The 19,257-nt window shown below is 45.0% G+C and overlaps 1 long non-coding RNA gene across 1 annotated transcript; it reads right to left on the bottom strand.

Annotated features, from left to right (window-relative positions):
* Positions 1 to 3,720: 3,720 nt before the first annotated feature.
* On the bottom strand, positions 3,721 to 9,352 carry LOC126502675 (uncharacterized). Its single transcript, XR_007592012.1, has 3 exons — positions 9,229 to 9,352; positions 6,010 to 6,168; positions 3,721 to 3,963 (listed from the first exon to the last, which is right to left on the bottom strand). It is a non-coding gene; the product is annotated as an uncharacterized lncRNA (long non-coding RNA).
* Between the last annotated feature and the right edge of the window lie 9,905 nt (positions 9,353 to 19,257).

Raw genomic sequence — 19,257 nt, 5'->3', positions numbered from 1 at the left:
GATTTGTACTCTGTATTAGTATTAATTTTGGCCCTTGAAAGAAAGTTAACAATGACAAGATGGAAGGAGATAAAGTTAATTCATTGATGTGTCCCACACGTTCCTGCTATTTGCCAATGTTTAACTTAGTCTTGGAAGCCCTGGAAATGATGTAGCCCTTTATCTCCCACGTCTCATGATGAAGACTCTTTCTGTTTTATAATGAGGTGCAAATTCTTATATTACATAATAGCATTGCAGAGTGCTTTGGGAAAAGTAGATAAGACAGTTAATTCTAGTATATGCCTATCCAAGAAAGTTTATGGTATCTATGCTGCTTGGTGTTGTCAATTCACACAAACCTAGAGTCATCTGGGAAGAGAAACCTCAATAAAGAAAAAGCCTTCATAAGACTGGCCTATAGGCAAGTCTGTGGAGCATTTTCTTGATTAATGATTGATGTGTGAGGGCTCATACCACTATTGGTAGTGCTACCCTTGAGCAGGTGACCCTGTGTTGTATAAGAAAGCAGGCTGAAGCTGGGCATGGTGGCACATTCCGCCGTTAATCCCAGCACTCGGGAGGCAGATACAGGTGGATCTCCTAGTTTGAGGCCAGGCTAGTCTACAGAGTAAGTTCCACAACAGCCAAGACTACACAGAGAAACTGTCTTGAAAAATAAAACCAATAAAACAACAACAACAACGAGAGAGAGAGAGAGAGAGAGAGAGAGAGAGGGAGGGAGGGAGGGAGGGAGGGAGGGAGGGAGGGAGGGAGGGAGAGAGAGAGAGAAGAAAGAATTAGAAGAGGCTTTGTAGTTTTGTATTGCTTTGCCATTCTATAAATACCCCGAGAGTCTACACTGTTGGATCCTATGCTACCCACTTGATGGTACTCAAGTATATGTGACTTAAAGGCTGAGGTCCCAGGATGTCTAGAATGAAGTCATCGTTAATCAGGACTTGGCACAGACCAAGCCCTGGTAGAGGAAGCCTGAGAAGAAATCCTGTTTGTATAAATCCCTCGCCTTCCAGCCCAAGGTTACAACACTTGGCAACCGCTCTAGCCTGCTAAGTGACTTGGACGTCTGTACAGTTGCTTAATCAGTAGGCTCAATCATTTGGGGGTTTTAATAACTTTTAATTATTTTGTGCATTCTATGATCCCGGTAGGTTCTGCCAAGATAATTCTGAGAGAGGGGAAACAGAGTAATGGGTGCAAGTTTGTGAACCAAAAAGGCACCCTGCATCTTGTCATACATATGGCACTAAAATTTACAGTCCTATTTATATCGATATCACTCTGATCTTAGTCAAGCTTTTTGTCTTTGAAACTTTATTTTGAAATGTGTGCCAGGCTCCTTAAGATCCAGAAACGGTCAGAGTGTCCCGTTTTCAAGTCCTGGCTTTGTGGAAACATCAAGTCAAATTTGGCAAGGCGTCCAGGCACCTGAGAACGTTTAGATTTGGTGTTTGTCAGTACTTAACTCGGCTTCTGAACACGACAGGGACACTGGTGTGGGACAAATCCATCCCAGCGTGGGGCATCTGTAATGGGTGGTTCTTTTCCCCAATGTCCCTGGCGAATCAGCTGATACTAAATCAGATCTGAATCATAGTTTTAGGCTTACTCTGCCCACTCCTGACCCATGCTGCAGCCTGAAGGATTTCCCTGCAGGATTTTTTCATCTCCTTGCGATCTTTCAGAAGCATCTCCCCCGGGACTCATCCACATTACCAACCCCATTGCAGCACCTGCTCCCAAAGGTTCCAAGTGACATGGTGGCTTTCTTAGACACTTTGAGTTTCAGTTCACCGTCCCCTTTTCAAAATACATTGCAACCATATACATCATCTGAATCTGGAGAAGTTAAATGAGGTAAAATGTCTAAAGTGAACCAGCTCATATTAGAGATTTCTGTACCTCTTTCTCTATGTGTGTTTCTTCTTCCTATGACTCACTGGGATGAGCTTTTCTCCTTCCTTCCTTCCTTCCTTCCTTCCTTCCTTCCTTCCTTCCTTCCTTCCTTCCTCCAACTACTGGCATATTGAAATAAGATATATTTTTGAGCATATTCACTAACTCTGATATTGATACTATATGGGGGGAAACTAGAAACACACAATCATAATTACATCTCTAAGCATCATGAGAGTAGGGACTTTAGATATTCTTTTATGAAAAATGATCTTCGAAGATCGCTAACCTGGAATGTCAAGAGACACTGTCTAAGGAGAAAAGACCTGATTGGGTCTGCAAGGATGACTATACCAAGACTCCAAGACACAAACAAAAGTTTCTAGGTATAGTAGAATGTGCCCGAAACCTTAGAACTCAGAAATCTGGGGCAGGAGGATCATAAGTCCAAGCTATCCTGGCCTAGCTAGACCCTATCTGAGAGAGGATGGGGAAAGAGGCTGAAGACACCACCAAAGGACATGGTAAAATTGGATAAAGTGAAAATCATCTCCACACATTACCCAGCAAACTGGAGGATAAGGAGGTGTATCCCAGAAGAGTGGCCTGGGGAGAGGTAGGGTGGGGAATTTTTGTCCTATTTTATGGAAAAGAACACTTAGCTAGAAAGTTTGGCCCAAAGTCTTACAATGGTAAAAAAAAAAAAAATCTTTGAGATACACCCCATCTTTGAGTCTATTCTACCTGAGAGTGATGAAGCTTTGCTCCAAGGGCTCTAAGATGATCCAGGTAAGGTTCTTGGGTCTTAATTAAAGGACAGCCTTCGGGAACTGATGAGGGGATACTGGCAACAACCTCAAAAATCAGCGCTTAAGGCCTTTTCCGAGAGATTCCCTGGGCTCCATAGCTTAAGGAATGTGAGCACACTTTCAAAGAAACACCAGCCAGGGTACACATTCACAGCCTTCAATTCCCCTGAATCAATCAGGCTTAAGTGATGTTAAGGGCCTGACAGAGCCACAAAAGAAAGAACAATCTCTAACCTCAGAATTGAAGCTGATTCTGGGACCCTAATCTTAGCCATTGTGTCTGGCCTTGTTTGCAGGCCCAGGTCTGGTTCTCATTGACTTTGTGGATTTAAATAAAATCCTTCACATACCTTGAATTAGGGTTTGTGTCAATGACATTTCTTTTATTATAAAATAAAAGAAGAAAGAATAAAAAAAAAAAAACCCAGCCAAATCCCTACGACCCAAGCCACTGATCTGTTGGGCACAGGCTGTCCCAATAGTTGAAGAGAATCTTTTCCTTAAGGAAAAAAAAATGAGGGTGACATCATTGTGGGCAATGCCACTCAAGGGGTGAGGTCCAGCTCCATTTCCAGAGCCAGATGGGCTTGAGCTGTGAGCCGTTCCCACCACTGCTAGTGTTTGTTGGGATGAAGTCTCTAATGCAAACCATACAGGACCAGGCGGCTACTACAGGGGACTCGGTGACAAACTGTGGGACAGCTGCAGAGGCAAAGCAGGGTTTGCATTGCCATTAATCTAGAGAGAAACCACATGCCACACTGGATGGGAGCACAGAAGCTCACGGGGCTCAACTCCTCTCCTTTCTAGATGAAGAAACGAATTGCGCGAGGTTTGATCGAACAGGTGACTCTCTGCAAATCAAGGTCAAGTTCACAGCACAGGCAGAATTCGAGTCCAGACTTTCTGGTTTCCAGTCCATTGCTCTTATTTGGCTCAGCTACTCGGAGGCAATGAAAAGCTTCTGGTTCCAAGTTTTTATTTCCATTTGGGTGAGAAAAAGGGGATAGGATGCTAAAAGAACAGGCTGCCCAGGGAATTGGGGTGGGAACAGCACTGGCTGCAATAAAAATGCTGAAGGCACAGCTCTAGATTTTACACTAATGTCACCATCGCCCACATCCTGGTACACGCGTGTCTTCCCCTCGTGGCTCTGGGTACCTCTAGATCTGGTGGTTGCCTAGGACTTCTTACTAGTACTGAAGAGGCAGCTGCTGTTGACGGCCGTCTCTTTTCTCACGTCCAATGCTGTAGTTAGCTATGGAAACACAAGATACAGGTAATGAGGTAGAAAGAAAAACATCAAAGTTGAAAAGACCCTTGGGAGATCAGCTTGTTCTGAGGAACAATTGACAGGAAGGTGAGTCACAGCTCTGGAAGGAAAGAGAGCTGATGGCCAAATGGACAAGTATGGTGTAACTCAAACTTACAAGGACCCCGGTGCAGGACATCTCGGGGGCTTTACTGACATAGTCATGATGTACATTGGGAATTTTCAAGAGCAAAGAGAAGACACAGATTTTCCCAGGCTTGGCCCTCTTTTACTCAAATGACAAGGACATAGACTAATGTTTCTTATAATGTTTAAATATCGGTCATTTCCAAAATCACATGAGGAAAGGGGTCAGAGGAGTAACGTCTTTTAGGTCATAGAACTTATCAGTGAGGAACCAGGACTCAGACCTAAACCTTCAGTCAATAGCCACAGGGGCAGATTTCTCTCTCTCTCTCTCTCTCTCTCTCTCTCTCTCTCTCTCTCTCTCTGTCAGAGCTCTAAAGCTGTCTCTCTAATACACATGTCAATCAGTGGGAAGACTGGTACTTGGGACAGTTTGTTGCTTTCCCTGTGTTTTCTTCTGTGGGCTTAGTCAAAAGCCCAAGGAGACACTTTTCTCCCTGTTTACAGATGAAAACTGAGGTCCTGCTAGAGTAGCGCCGTGGCCAAGAGGTAGCGCTCAGATAAAGAATAAATGGAAGAGCTGGAGAGATGGCCCAGCCGTTTACAAAGCCTACTGATCTATCAGACGACCAGAGTTCTGATGGCAACATCACACTGGGAAGCTCAAAGATGTATGTAACTCCTGCTCCAGGGGACCTGATGCCTCTGTGGACACCTGTACACACATCTGCATTTATATACACATGCATATACATACACACATACATACTTATACACACATATATACATACACACATACATAACATGCACATACACACACACACAAACACACAATCTTTTGAAGAAACAAATTAAGCCAGTCCAACAGGAGACTGAGGTACCATAGAAACCCAGTCTCTTGGGATTTCAAATTGCTTACCATCCTTGTCTTAAATTCTTTGTGCTTGTCTCACAATAGAAACCCCCTGACAAGTTAGTCTTGGAAAGCATGGGATTGGACTTTAGCTCTGAGATGCACATGTTATGAGAGTATGTATGATCGTCAGCAACACAGTCATTGTATTTTCATTTGCTTTGGCCAGCATGGGATATGTGTGTGTGTGTGTGTGTGTGTGTGTGTGTGTGTGTGAGATTCCTCTTCAGGAGTACATGACAAGACCCTGTCTCAGAAACAAAACCATCATCATCATCACAACAATAAAACAAACAACCCCTAAAACGTGGGGCAAATGGAGTAGTGTAATGACATGGGAGATGTTTTGCTACTACTGAGATAGGTAACTAGTCCCGGTGCTTGTCCCAAGAGAGGTCACAATGACAAATGAATGGGTAGCGGAGTATTGAGGGCTCCTGGTCACCACAGCAGAGTCACTTCTGCCAAACTGGAACTGCAGGTGTGACTTCCATTCACATCTCAGACCCAACCACTCCATAGCTCAGCCCCACAGCCACACACACATGGTACACACATTAGTAAGGGCAGCCTCTCCCAGAGACTTCCATCAAAGACTTCCCCGCCATTCAGAAGGCATTAGCTCAGCCCTCCCACACTTCCATTGTCTTTTCGAAGTCTGTCCTGGCACCACAGAAACCCCACATCTTGGGATTTCAAATTGCTTACCATCCTTGTCTTAAATTCTCCGTGCCTGTCTCACAATAGGAACCCCCTGACAAGTTAGCCTTAGAAGGCATGGGATTGGACTTTAGCACTGAGCTGCACATGTTATGAGAGTCTAGGTATTATCATTAGCAACACAGTCGTCGTTAACATCATCACCCCCATGTCTGTGTTTATTGTTGGCTTCTACCATTGTCAGCGATAACAATGACCTATCATCATTTGTAGTAACTGTTGTGATTGCCCATATCTTATAGATCAGAAAATACGACCCCAGAGAGACTAACCTGGATCTTTTATCTATTGACTTAAGCAGATAGGAGTTTGAGCACAAGGAATCCCAGTGGATAAAATAGCCCTTTGGAAGTGGTATGATGCACCTGTGCGCTTAGGTGTCAGCGATTCTCCTCTGCTGTCAGGAGCCAATGAGCTGAGGACGATCATCCCTATAAGACAAAGGGACCAAATCTCACATCCAGCCGAAAAGAGTGGTAGCCAAGCATCTAGAACGAAGACCTGTTTGTCCTTCTACACCCAAACGATTTGGGCTCTGCGATGGGAATCTGTCCAGGCCACAGTCTCCTTGTTCACAAATGCAGGTAATAACAACACTGTTCTCCAACTGACTGCCGTGAGGATCCAAGCAGACTGTGGTCTGTGAAAGATCTCCTAAACCAGGTGATGATAACGGTTGCCTGTCTCATCTTGGTCTATGCAAACCCGCTTCGAGGAAGGAGTTGTCTTGGAGGAGTGCCATCTGCTGTCTGGGTTCCTGGGCTGGCTGGACAACAGATACACTCACCTAATTTTTTTAGGGTCTTGTAAAAGGTATGAGGTAATTTGTCTTTGTTAGTGAAAGATTTAGTGATGAATTCACCCTGCGGTGTAATTAGCCCCAGGCCTGCCCGTCCCAGAGGGGATCCCTTCCTATCTTACCAAAACACAGGCAACCTGAGGCTGAGGGGTATGTCATTCTGTGGAGTCCAGGCTAATCTAGCAGAAACGCTTTGAGGCAACAAGTCTTTACTCCTACCACCCCTGAAAGCCTGCACTCTTCCTCAAAGCAAAACAAAAGAGTACCTTGTGCCAGCATTAAAGTTGAATGACATTAAACCCCAGCTAATAACTTTGCAGAACTGCTGAATGCTTGATCTGTGTTCTGCTCTGGCTTCCTCAGTTTGAGGGGTGGGGGAGGGAAGCACAAAACAAAGGGGTGTAGTTAGGAAGCTGGAGGCACTTGTCATACCCATCCTTGCCCGGGGGATGTGCCTCTACTTGATTTTCAAGAGTCTGAGCATAAAAGCTAGGGGGTTGCCAGCTTACCTCAAAAGAAACAGGAGGGTTTGCTGGAGGGAGTCTGTACTTTCCTTTTCAAGCCCTGTTTTGTTTCTAACCACAGAGCAACCCCAAGTGTGAGTGAGCTTTGCCATCCTGCCCCAGAGGTTTAGACCATTTGACTATCAAATGACCTTAGGGCAGCTTAATGCCCTCCCTCCTTGGCTTTGTCAAAATGTTGATTGCTTTGTAAGTTTCTTCTCTTTGGGCTCTTCAGTAGTAAAACATTCTTTGCCTAATGATTGAAGATAAGTAGGAGAAGAAAAAATTCTACAGGAACCCATCTGGCCGCCATAGCATGGGTGAGCTTTGATGGCTTCTGCCTTCACAGGCTCAAGTCCACGTCATGAGTCACATGCTCCAATCCATCCTAATGCTCCTTGGGGTCACTCATTTCGGTGTTCACAATGAAGCCCCATACAGTCTTTGCAGACTATCAGTTTGCCACCAGAATCTCTCCTATATTCTGAAGGAAGTGCTGAACCAGGATTCAGAGATGATGGAACCAGGGACCCAGCAAGTACCATAATCATGGTGGTGACCAAATTTGTGGGAAGGAAGAAAGTCTGGATTTACTTCCTAGAGGACCTATGAAATGACACTTCAGATGTCCAAGGTCAAACCTCGCTGTCTAAATCCCTTGCTATAAATATTTTCATGCTGGATTCATCTTTATCACACAGGGCCTTTCATGATCTGATATGTAAATACTAGTTCTCACCTCTGAGATAGCCAAGTGCATTGTGGGCACAGGATCATACCAGTGTAAGTACGTTTTTCCTGCCAGGCCTTCTCCCATAATATCTTCTCTGATTCCCTGATACCAATCTTTGAGAACTTCTCTGAGTAGGCTAGTTATGTTCTCCCACCTCTTCTCCTGAAGATATCGTGACCCCTTTCCTCCATTACCCCAATCCTCTTTGTCCCTTGGTGCAGGAGAATTGTCTGTATTCTGTCAATCATGTCATAAATAAACACTGATTGGCCAGGTAGGAAATATAGGCGGGAAAACCAGACAGTAAGTAGAAATGATGTAATGAGAACAGGAGACTTCTGGGAAGGCGGAAGTTGATTCCTCCCTCTCCTGCCCAGACCACAGAAGCAGCAGGATGTCATCTGCCCCACTGAAAAAAGGTACTGAGTCACATGGCTAACATAGATCAGAAAAATGGGTTAATCAAAATGTGAGAGTTAGCCAGTGAGAGGCTAGAGCTAATGGGCCAATCAGCTTTATAACTTACAGAGATCTTTGTGTGATTTTCTTTGGGACTAAATGGCTGGGGGACCAGGTGGGACAGAAAACACAAATAAGCAGGATGGCCAGCCCCTCATGTTACAGTCCCTCAAAATTTTATTTATTGGAGTCACTTTGAATTTACTATAATATTTTAGGGGGTGAGGGTGGCTACTTGTTTTCTTTTTTCCAGAAAAAAAAAAGAGTGGTAGTTTAAATGAGATGCTCATGAGATTTTCCAGAGCGTATCACTAATATCATTGCAAGTTGGAGCAGAATTCATCTTCAGTCAGATCTGGGATAGCAACAGACTTGAACAATGGAAACTATTTAATCGAAAGTTAGGTTGTTCATTCTACACCCAGACTCCCCAGATTATCTGCAAATACCCTCCTTAAAATGCTGGAGGGAGACCACAAAATAAAGATTTTTCTATCTACCCCAGTTAAGGCTGAGAACATGGGTAGGAAATAGCCAAGGTACCATAGAATCCCAGAACTAATGACCAGAAACTTGAGACCACCTGGACCAGCCCCACACATGATAGCAACTTCTTAGGTGATACCGAACAGATCCAAAGGATAAACAGCTGGCTGAGCCCATTCCGGGGTAGGACTCTTGAGCTAACACCATCATAGCTCCCAAGTTGTAACACTGGGCTCGTGTTAGGTAGCCACAGACAGCTTCCCTCCGTGCGCTGGAAAGTTTGCAGATGTGTGCATCTTTTGTGCATGAGAAGGCAGATGGTTCCCATGAGAAAATCCTCCTCCCCTTGTGCCCCTTATCCTACTAATACCTACTGGCTACTGTTAAAATTTGCAGACAGCCGTTGGTGTGGACAAGGCTCCTACACTGTCCTCAGCAGACCAAACCAAGGCAGTCTTTAATGACAGTAGCTAAGCTCCGGTTAATTGCAGACTGCCCTGAGACCACTTACCCAATTAAGCTGTTCCCAGCTCAGGTCTCCACGCAGTCCTCCGGCTTTAGATGAAGGCTGTCAGCCCATGCTTTGGTGGGAATTCACAGAATGTTCTTTTAGTTCCAGGAGCTGCATGTTTCGTGAGTTACTTTGTTTTGTTTTGCTCAAGTAAACTCTACTAAATTTAATTGGTCTGAGGAATTTTCCCTTCTTAGCACTGTTCGCGTCTCAGATTGGACGGTGTTCGTCTGGGAATTGTTCCTGCTCCCTCACCCGCCCGGTCCTCACCCCTGTGAAAGTGCTTTCTCATGGCCTCCTTGGCGTTTTGCTCCTTCCTCTGGGTGTTTTTTTTTTTTAAAAAAACTATTATTATCACATCTGTTTATGTATTTTATTTTCTCTGTGTCTGTTTCTCTGTGTCTCTGTGACTGTCTGTCTGTCTGCCATAAACTACAGTGAGGATGTGAAAATCAGAGGACAACTTACCAGTGTCTGCGATCTCCTCCCACTGCATGGATCTTGAGGATCCAGATCAGCTGGTCAGGCTTGGCAGCAAGTCTTCCCTCCTGTGCCAGCTCACTGGGTCTCTTTCCTCTGTAATACATCATGTGTCTTCCATCCTAAGGCTGTACCTCCCAAGACTGAAGGCTTGATAAGGTAAGACCAGCACCTATCTTGACTGGTATTGTATTCCCAGCAGCCAGCTTAGCACAAGGCATATATAAAAGATTCCTTTTTAAAAATTATTTATTTATTTATTATGCATACAATATTCAGTCTGTGTGCATGTCTGCAGGCCAGAAGAGGGCACCAGACCTCATTACAAATGGTTGTGAGCCACCATGTGGTTGCTGGGAATTGAACTCGGGACCTTTGGAAGAGCAGGCAATGCTCCCAACCACTGAGCCATCTCTCCAGCCCCGTAAAAGATTCTTTTATCTATGCCATCAGTCCACCAACTCCATCAACCCTCCAATCAGGACACGGGTTTGATGATGGGTCCCTACTATGGATGTAAGACAGTGGTTCTCAACCTTCCTAGTGCTGTGGCTCCTTCATTCAGTTCTTCATGCTGTGGTAACTCCCAAACATAAAATTATTTTTGTTGCTACTTCATCACTGTAATTATGCTGCTGTTATGAATCATAATGTAAATATCTGACATGTGACTCCAAAGGGGTGGGGATCCATAGTGTTAATCCCACTGATCGAGAATAAGACCACTACCATAGTTTAAATCCAAGTTTGAAGCAAGCTTTAATTAAATATTGGCCAGGTGGACGGGCTCTGGCCAGGTCCATACACGGGTTCCCAGGGAAATGCCCAGAATTCGTGTTTGTAGAGGCTTAAGAAGGAGAACCCATAATTCATTGCATTTTCTATCAGGGCCAATCTGGGCAAGCGTATATTCTGATGCGTTTTCTGACTGCGATCCTCCCACCCACATGTGATCAAGCCTGTCTGGCGCAGATAGGTCAAACAAACTTGTTAGGGGGGATGAAAATCACAGGGCTAGTTATCTCCCATTGACAAAAGCCTCCAGCATTTCAGGAACTGTCTGTCCTTGGGCAAGGGGCTTGCAGATCGGAGGCACTTCTGTTTCACTGATCTCTTAGGCACAGTAATAAAAACTTATGGTGTCTGTAACTTTGGCTCTCACAACGGGTGGGGAAGTGCTGACGTAAGGATTCTGCTCCTCCTCAGCATCCATTGGCGGGAATCTGACCAAGCCCTCCCCAGATCATCAGAGTGCAGGTGCAAGGCTCTCCCCATTACCTCTCCCCCAGCCTACAGTGTAAGGAACAGATTCACCACCAACTCTGGAGGCCTGGCCCAGAGTCTTAACCCACTGGCCTGACACTCTTCTGACCCTTCTCCAGTTGCCCAAACAGATTTCCAAAAGGTTGCCCCTGAAGCTCGGCATCACCAACAGGGGTCTGACCATGGCAGGGTAGAAAAAACTGATGGCATCTGCAGCTTAGAACCTCTCTCTCTCTCTCTCTCTCTCTCTCTCTCTCTCTCTCTCTCTCTCTCTCTCTCCCTCTCTCTCTCTCTCTCTCTCTCTCTCTCTCTGTGTGTCTCTGTCTCTCTCTCTGTCTCTATCTCTCTCATGTTATACAGCGGCAGGCACATGCAGAATAGTCACTCTGGTGTAGAAAAGGATATTCCAACAAGGAGAACCTCTAAACCAACCCTTCCACACCCAGCAATGGGGTCTTAGCTCCCTCTGCCGTTCTTTAAGCACAGTATGTGGTATCCTGAGGTATTTAGAGAAGAGTTGTTGGATCTCTGGGCAGATGCTGCCATCTCCTGGTTACAGTTACACATAGCGACCCTGCAGAGTCAGACTAGATGCCTGAAGGGCTGGGTCCATCTGACTCACATCTCCAAACAGATCTGGAAGGTGTGAAAGCTCAAAGGACAAGCAAGATGACTGGCACAAGCACTTCCAATGGCCTCAGAGTGCTTTCCAGGCTGGTGAGCACCCTTTCCTTAGAGCTGAATGTTTTCTTTTGGAGGTAGACAGAAGGCCCATAAGACTGGATGCTCAGAACCAGCGAGTCACAAAATCCCTCCCCCAGGTTATGGAAGCAATGAGAGCAGAAGGAGTGAGGAGAGATGCCAAGCTGTGTCGCTCCTGGGGCAGCTTTCATGAGCTGTCGCCCATGCTGGGGCAGGCTTTTCATTGATGCCCCCACTGTTTGAAGGGACCCAGGTACATGCATAGTTTACCAGGCTAGAACTGGGTGGAATCTTTGGTCTACTGTTCTCTCCTTTGGCCATTGTTCTGAGTGAGGAGATGTTCGCCTGCATCTCCTAGGGAAGATCACACAACCCTGCCACCCACATACCAAACTTACCTCAGCTCATTGTTTTATGGTCTCTGAGACACCTTTCTGAGGCAAATGGGGCTCGAGGGACCAGTGTTATGGATGATGCCATCATTGCAGAAAGGGTAAGAGAAGCAATTTTACTAAAAGTCTTTTACATTTTTTTACGTTACCTACACATTAAAACAAATACATATGTATTCATATATATATATGCTCATATATAGGTTTTGTGATTAAAGGAGAGGAGACCATGAATTGGGGAGGGAGTGGGGGAAACATATATGGCCAGGGCTATGAGCAAGGAGAGAGAAGGAGGAAATAGTATAATTATTTCTAATTAAAATTTTAAATGGGGAAACATAAATCAAATGCACATGTATTTTAGAGTAAAATGTTGTTTTTATTAGGTTTCTGTTGCTGGGATAAAACACCATGACCAAAAGCAACTAGGGGAGAAGATGGTTTATTTCACTGTACAACTCTCAGAGCAGACCCCATTACTGAGAGAAGTCAGGGCAAGAACTCAAGGCAGGAATCCAGAGGCAGGAGCTAATGGAGAAGCTGGGAGGAATGCTGCTTACTGCTGGCTTCCTTTCTATAGCTTTTTCGGCTGGCTTTCTTATATAGCTCAAGACCGCCCACAATGAACTGGAGTCTAGCATATCAATCATTTATCAAGAAATTGCTAACAGACCAATTTGGTAAGGACATTTTCTCACCTGAAAGGATTTGCATTTTTTTCCCTGTGAAGAAACAAGTGGAGATGCAGATATGCTTATCAAGATTTACACGTCATACAATGTATACAGGTACCCAGACAGCCTGGGGCACTCCACCATATGTACAAGTTGAATGTGTCATTTAAAACTCTATAAGAGACCAGACATGAAAACACATACCTGTAATCTCAACATTCTGGAGGCTGAAACAGGGGGTTTCTGTAAGTTCAAAGTCAGCTTGGACAACACAAAACATGCCAGGCAAGCTAGGACTAAATAGCAAAACATTGTCTGAAACAAAACAAATAAGTAAAAATTGTAATGTGTCCAGAGTACAGTATCCAAAGTAAGCACAAATAAATAACAATTCCTGCCTTGAGAGATTTGGGGGTGGGCAGGAAGGAACCCAGGGCAGGGAGAGGCGGCACTGGAAAGGTATACCTGCATAAGATCAGGAGGGAGGGCCTGGCTTTCTGGAACAAGGATTTGGGGCTTAACCCTGTGGTTCGTAGGAACTCTCCAATGTAATAAAGTGGTATAAGCTATTTTTTTCTGATCATATTGTGGTTGGTAAAAGGGCATTTGATGAGATTAGAGGCATAGTTAGAAGTTAGATTCTTGGAGTAGCCAGACCAGGGGCAATCTCACAGGGAAGGCAGTAGCACTAAGAAAAAGATGGCAAGAAGGTAGGTGCTGGGGGCAGAGGAGGCAGATAGAAGGGGATGGTTATTTACAGTGTGAATTTTGAGCCCACTCATTTTAAGTATTCCCATCAAGAAACTTATTTCTAAACTGGATTCATGAGAAGGAATGCTATTACTAAATGTGGCTACCTAATGTGAGTTGTCTTTAGGAGGAGGGTGCAAAGACATCAAATAGAAGGGAAATAAATTACATTATAAAAAAATAGTTGTTTGCCCATGGTTTTATTTAAAAGGGGATCTTCAAAGTTTAGAGTTGTATTTCAGGCCTCTCGACCCCAAACACAGGTTTATTTCTTAACACTTTGAAAGGCGATTAACGCTAACGTTATTGTGCCGCCTGACCTGCATAGAGCGTGATGACATTTGCCCCACACTGATCTAAGTTTCTGATAAAAGAAGACTACCTTGCTGGCATGTGAATGGCCTTTAATTCCAGTACTCAGTATGCAGAAGCCACTTGATCCCCTGTGAATTCAAGGCCAGAATACACACAGCAAGTTCTAGGCCAGCTAGGGCTACCTAGTGAGACCTTATCTCCAAAAAAATAATTCTATTTTGACAGATGTAAATGATTATTGTTTATAGCTGAGGTATAGGTTAAACACAGATATGCCTATCCTTCACACCAAGTTTTGTACTTTTTAATTCCCTTCCACAGAGGTGAGAGGTGGCATTGCAGACGAATCCGTTAGGGCTGGGTACCCCACAGTCCTCTAGTCTCTGTGTTTTTATGACAGTGCATTCAAGACACCTCTATGATGTGGCTGTATAGAGAATACCTGCATGATGTTACAACATCAGGATACAGACCAATGTGCACAGGGGAAATTTCACATGATCCCTGCCCCCCCCAGATGAAGAGCTATCTGAGGTCAATGGCTGCTCAGGGAAATGGATGATTAGTTTTTCTCTGTGATAAGTTCCCACAAGATATCCAATTCCAAGTGATCAGCCCAGGACACATGTACATATGAGCAATGCTAAATGGATTCAGTAAGTTGAATGTGTGTGTTGTGGAATAGTAGTTGAAGATGTGTTACACTTGCTTATGCTGTGGAACATTTGTTTAATGATGCAAAGATGTGTTGCATTCTTTTGTGTTGCATTTATTTATTTATTTATTTATTTATTTATTTATTTATGTTGCATTTATTTAACTCTGTGAAGCTGGGTACTTTGCCTGTCTAAAACACCTGATTGGTCTAATAAAGAGCAGAATAGCCAATAGCTAGGCAGGAGAAAGGATAGGTGCAGACAGAGGGAATATATAGGGGGAGAAATCTGGAAAGAGAAGGCTGGGGAGCAAAAGGAGGAGAGGAGGATTCCAGGGGGCAGCTACCCAACTACACATCAGTCATGGAGTAAGAAATAAAGGCAGGTATATAGAATAGAGAAAGATAAAAGCCTGGAGACGAAAGATAGACAAATAATTTAAGAAAAGCTGGCCAGAAACAAGCCAAGCTAAGGCTGGGTATTCATAAAGAAAAGTAAGTCTTTGTGTATTTATTTGGGAGCTGTGTTATGGGCCCCTCAAAGAGTAAAAGAAAAAAAAAGTCAACTACATATGTATGCATATACATACATAGATAGACAAGCATATGTATACATACGTGTGTGTGTGTGTGTGTGTGCAACAGTAATAATTAAAAAGAGACCATGAATTTGGGTTGGGAGACATGAGTGGAATTTGGGGGAAGGGCAGAATGGGATGATATATAGCTTTTAAAAAGAAAAAGAAAAAGGAAACCGACCTTTTACATAACTCTACTGAAGCTATTATTTCAGTCTCCACTTTGTGGTTGAGGTGCAGATTACATGTGTAAATAATTTCTCTTGAGTCATACTTCGTTTTATTTTTTCCGGCAGATTATTTATAGAGTGTGCTTCAGGGCAGTTCTTTACTGGCCCACGGCCTGACATCTAACCTGACAAATGACCACTTGTTCCTTTCTCAGGAAACCTGTCTCTCTGTATAGCTCAGCATAGTTTCAGACTCAATCCTCCTGCCTCAGCTTCCCAAGAGATGGCATCACATGTGTGTGCCACCATGCCTACCCTCTTGAGTTGCACTTTATAATAAGATGGTGCCTGGCTTAGATCAGGGATGCCTGGCTCCAAGAGCCATCTTTTGAAAAACTCCCTAAGAATGCAAATGAAAAGCAAAGTCAGAAAGTCTTTTATGGAACAGTTCAGCTCTCCAGTGTGGACATTTGAGCCCTGGTGGGCTTGTGGAACTCAGATCTCTGAGTCCACCTGGAGTGTTCCTCTCAGTCAGCCTGAGATGGGAGCCAACTTCTTGAGGTCCCGGCCAGTTCCCGGGTGCTGCTGATGCAAGGGAGTCCAGATATCACTTTTCCGGGAGGCTGACCTCAATCAATACTCTTTCTTATTTTGGGGATAAGTGCTCCACAAGGACAAGTGCACAGCATCTACTGGAAATTCCCTAAGTAAATCCATACATAGCTGGAATATTCTCTCCCAGAGGGACAGAATCGTACCCTTTGAAGGCAGTTCTGAGCATCCCTGTTCTCACCAGGCTGCTGTTGACTTTAGCCTGCAGTCCAATTGAAAAATTAGAGTTTGTAGAATATTCTCATGAACACAAATGCGCTTTGGATGCCTGGTGACTTGTTCGGACTTTCTATAAATGGATAGCTCTATAAGAGTTTCTTTGTTTGGTTTTGGGGGCTTTTTTGTAGAGAATTCCACCCCTGCCCAGGCATGCGGAATGATCACAGATGTTTGTGGAATGTCTTTAAGGATATTTCTTTACTGCAGCATAAGGCCTACCAATTCCCCAAAGAGGTACTGATGGGTGATCTGCAGGCAGAAGCAGCCAGCAGAGGGAGAACTACAGAAGGCAGAATCTGTTAGACTTCTGCTGGTGTGAGGGACATAATCCTGGCCTTTCCTCTTCTGCTTTCTTTGCTGACTTTGGAGTGGATAGTTCAAAGAAGACACCAGAAAAGCAGGGAGTTTATTCAAATGGCTCCCAAATCAATCACAGGTGTTACTACAGGCACCAGCTGGGAGTGTGCTGATTTGCATCAGTGCAATGAGGAACAAGAGGGCTCCACATTATAAGCACAGAAGGAGGGGGACATGCTAAGAAGGCCAAAGGTAACCAGAGTCAGGTGGGCTTCAGACAACCTTAGCCAGGCCTAAAAATGGTGAGCACGCATATGCATCCCTTGTCTCTTTATACACAGAAAGGGGAAGGGGTGCCAGAAAGAAGTTGTATGAACAAATAGCATTTGGAAGTAAAATGCTTAATTCTTCCACTCCCTGCCTTTTAAAGTCGTCTACAGAGTCTTCTATGAGGCCTGTGTATTGCTTTAGCTAGAGCTCTGCCTCCCCAGCGCTGGGATTATAGCCGTGGCCCTCCACGGCTGGACAGAACTTCCTCTCTGTTTCTGTATACAAATCCTTTCCAAAGTGAAGAGCCGCTGGCCACCTTCACAAGCCAGGAAGATCCTTTTCAAGGACCTAAGAGCCATCTTCCTGCCAGCTGTGATCATCACTTGTGTAAAGCAAAGAGACACAGCTGGTCACCCTGATTCGGGACAAACCGTGTGACAAAATGCAATGTGTACTTACCTGAAGACTGCTTGTCGCTTACAGAGTGGATCTGCTTGGCCCTCAAAGGCTGTTTCTGTCTTTGTGATCTCTTTAGCAGACTGCCTGGGCTGTGGCCCCACACAGACTTAAAGGCAATGTAATGAGAAAACCATCCTCTTGGGCTGGAGAGATGGCTCAGTGGTTAAGAGCATTGCCTGCTCTTCCAAAGGTCCTGAGTTCAAACCCCAGCAACCACATGGTGGCTCACAACCATCTGAAATGAGGACTGGTGCCCTCTTCTGGCCTGCAGGCATACACACAGACAGAACATTGTATACATAATAAATAAATAAATATTAAAAAAAAAAAACGTCCTCTTGGTTACATTTCGTGTGCAAGTCTCCTGGGTTGGCAGAGGGCTTTGTTATCACTGTTTCCTTGGCAAGGTCACACGGAACTGAGTCACAAGGGAAGTGCCTCGTTGTGGAGGAGGTACTTCCCCACTGGCACCCTTGGCTTCTAGGACTCAGTACACGTCCTCCTGCTGAGTCTCTGAGCTCTGTGACAGCAGACCCTGTGAGAGCGTCATTTTCTAAATGTTCTCAATAACTAGCAAAGAACCAGGAATAGGGTGGGTAGTCAGAGAAGGTTGAACTGCTTGAGTTGGGGCGATTAGATAATCCTGTTACAGTTTCAGAGTCTGAGTTTTTAACGATCTGAAATTTATCCCTATTGGAATTGGAGATGGGGTAGCATGCTTACCTGGAACCCACAAGGCCCTAGGTTCCATCCCCAACACCACCAAATAAACAAGCGTCATTTAACTGCTCCGTGAAATTGAATTGCCGTCGTGAAGGAGTAAGAGGATGGACACTGAATGGGGACTCTGGCACTCAGAGTCTGGACTTTTGGAAAATAACGAGAATTCACTAAGATTGTTAGGGTGGGCCTTCCATGATTTACAAGGACAGGAAATACAGACGGGACACACAGGTATGCTGTGTGTCTCCAGTTATCTAAAGTGCCAGCAAGGAAGCTACCCCCAGGCATGGTTTCTCCACCTTGTGCCTCCAGGGCCGTGAGCTTGGACTCAAGAAGACTGGGGTGGAGAGCAGGAGGAATTCAGCAAGGCTCAGCATGAGTCCCAGTTTGCCCGTGGCTTCTGTTTAAGTCCCAGGTCACCTGTATGGTGAGACTGGGATGCTGGCTAAATGATATGAAAGGTCTTCATAACGATGACGGCTACCACTTATGCTCCCTTTGCCATAGGCTGAGAAGGGTTATAAGTACTTTCCACATGGAAAGTTATCAATCTAGGCCAGCGGTTCTCAACCTTCCTGATGCTGTGACCCTTTAATAGAGTTCCTCGTGTTGAGGTGACCCCCCCCAACCATACAATTATTTCATTGCTACTTCATAACTGTAATGCTGCAACTGTTGTGAATTATAATGTAAATCTCTGATATGCAGGATATCTGATATGCCACCCCCAAGGAGGTCACGACCCACAGGTTGAGAACTGCTCGTCTAGGTCCTCCTCACAATCGCTCTGTTTTACCCAGCTATTGAGACAGAGGGAGGTGACTGAGACAGAGGGAGGGGAGTTGCTCAAAGCCAGAGAGCTTGCTTGTGTGCAGCAGAGCTGGGGTTGTAGTGGAGAGAGTCTGGTCCCAGGTTCTATTCACTAAAGAGTCAATCTCTGACCAGGCACATTATCCCCTGGGGTAGTTTGAGTGAGAATGTCCCCCTCCCCATAGGCTCATGTACTTGGACACGTGGTCCCTAGTAGCGGTGCCGTTTGGGAAGGTTATGGGACTTTTAGGTGCTGCAGCCTTGCTGGAAGAAGCGTGTCTCTGGTGGTTGGCTCAGACAGTGCATAGCCTGACTACATGTCCGGTTCCTTCTTTGTTTGCCTCCTGCACGTGGGCGGACATGTGGTGTCTCAGCTTCCCGCTCAAGCCACCTGCTGCTGTTCTGTCTCTGCCATGACAGACTCTAGCCCTCGAGAATGCTGAGCACAAATAATCTGTTTCTTCTGTAAATTGCTTTCTGCCGTGGCATTTTAGCACAGCAACAAAGAGTAGCCCCTGTTTCTAAGGAAATCCGCTCTCCCAGCCTCGTCCTGTCCAGCAGCTGCTCAGGCTGTGCTCGGAGCACTTCCCTGACCAGCCTCCACTGGATCCTTTCCTGTTCTTCACAGTTGCTTTCTTTCTACCTCAGTTCTAATTCCTA

The sequence above is a fragment of the Alexandromys fortis genome, unplaced genomic scaffold (genome assembly GCF_014885135.2).
Source record: "Alexandromys fortis isolate MF-2015 unplaced genomic scaffold, M_Fortis_MF-2015_v1.1 scaffold_1, whole genome shotgun sequence".
Taxonomy (NCBI): domain Eukaryota; kingdom Metazoa; phylum Chordata; class Mammalia; order Rodentia; family Cricetidae; genus Alexandromys; species Alexandromys fortis.
Note: the sequence above shows the minus strand (reverse complement) of the source record. Positions and strands in the feature narration are given on the sequence as shown.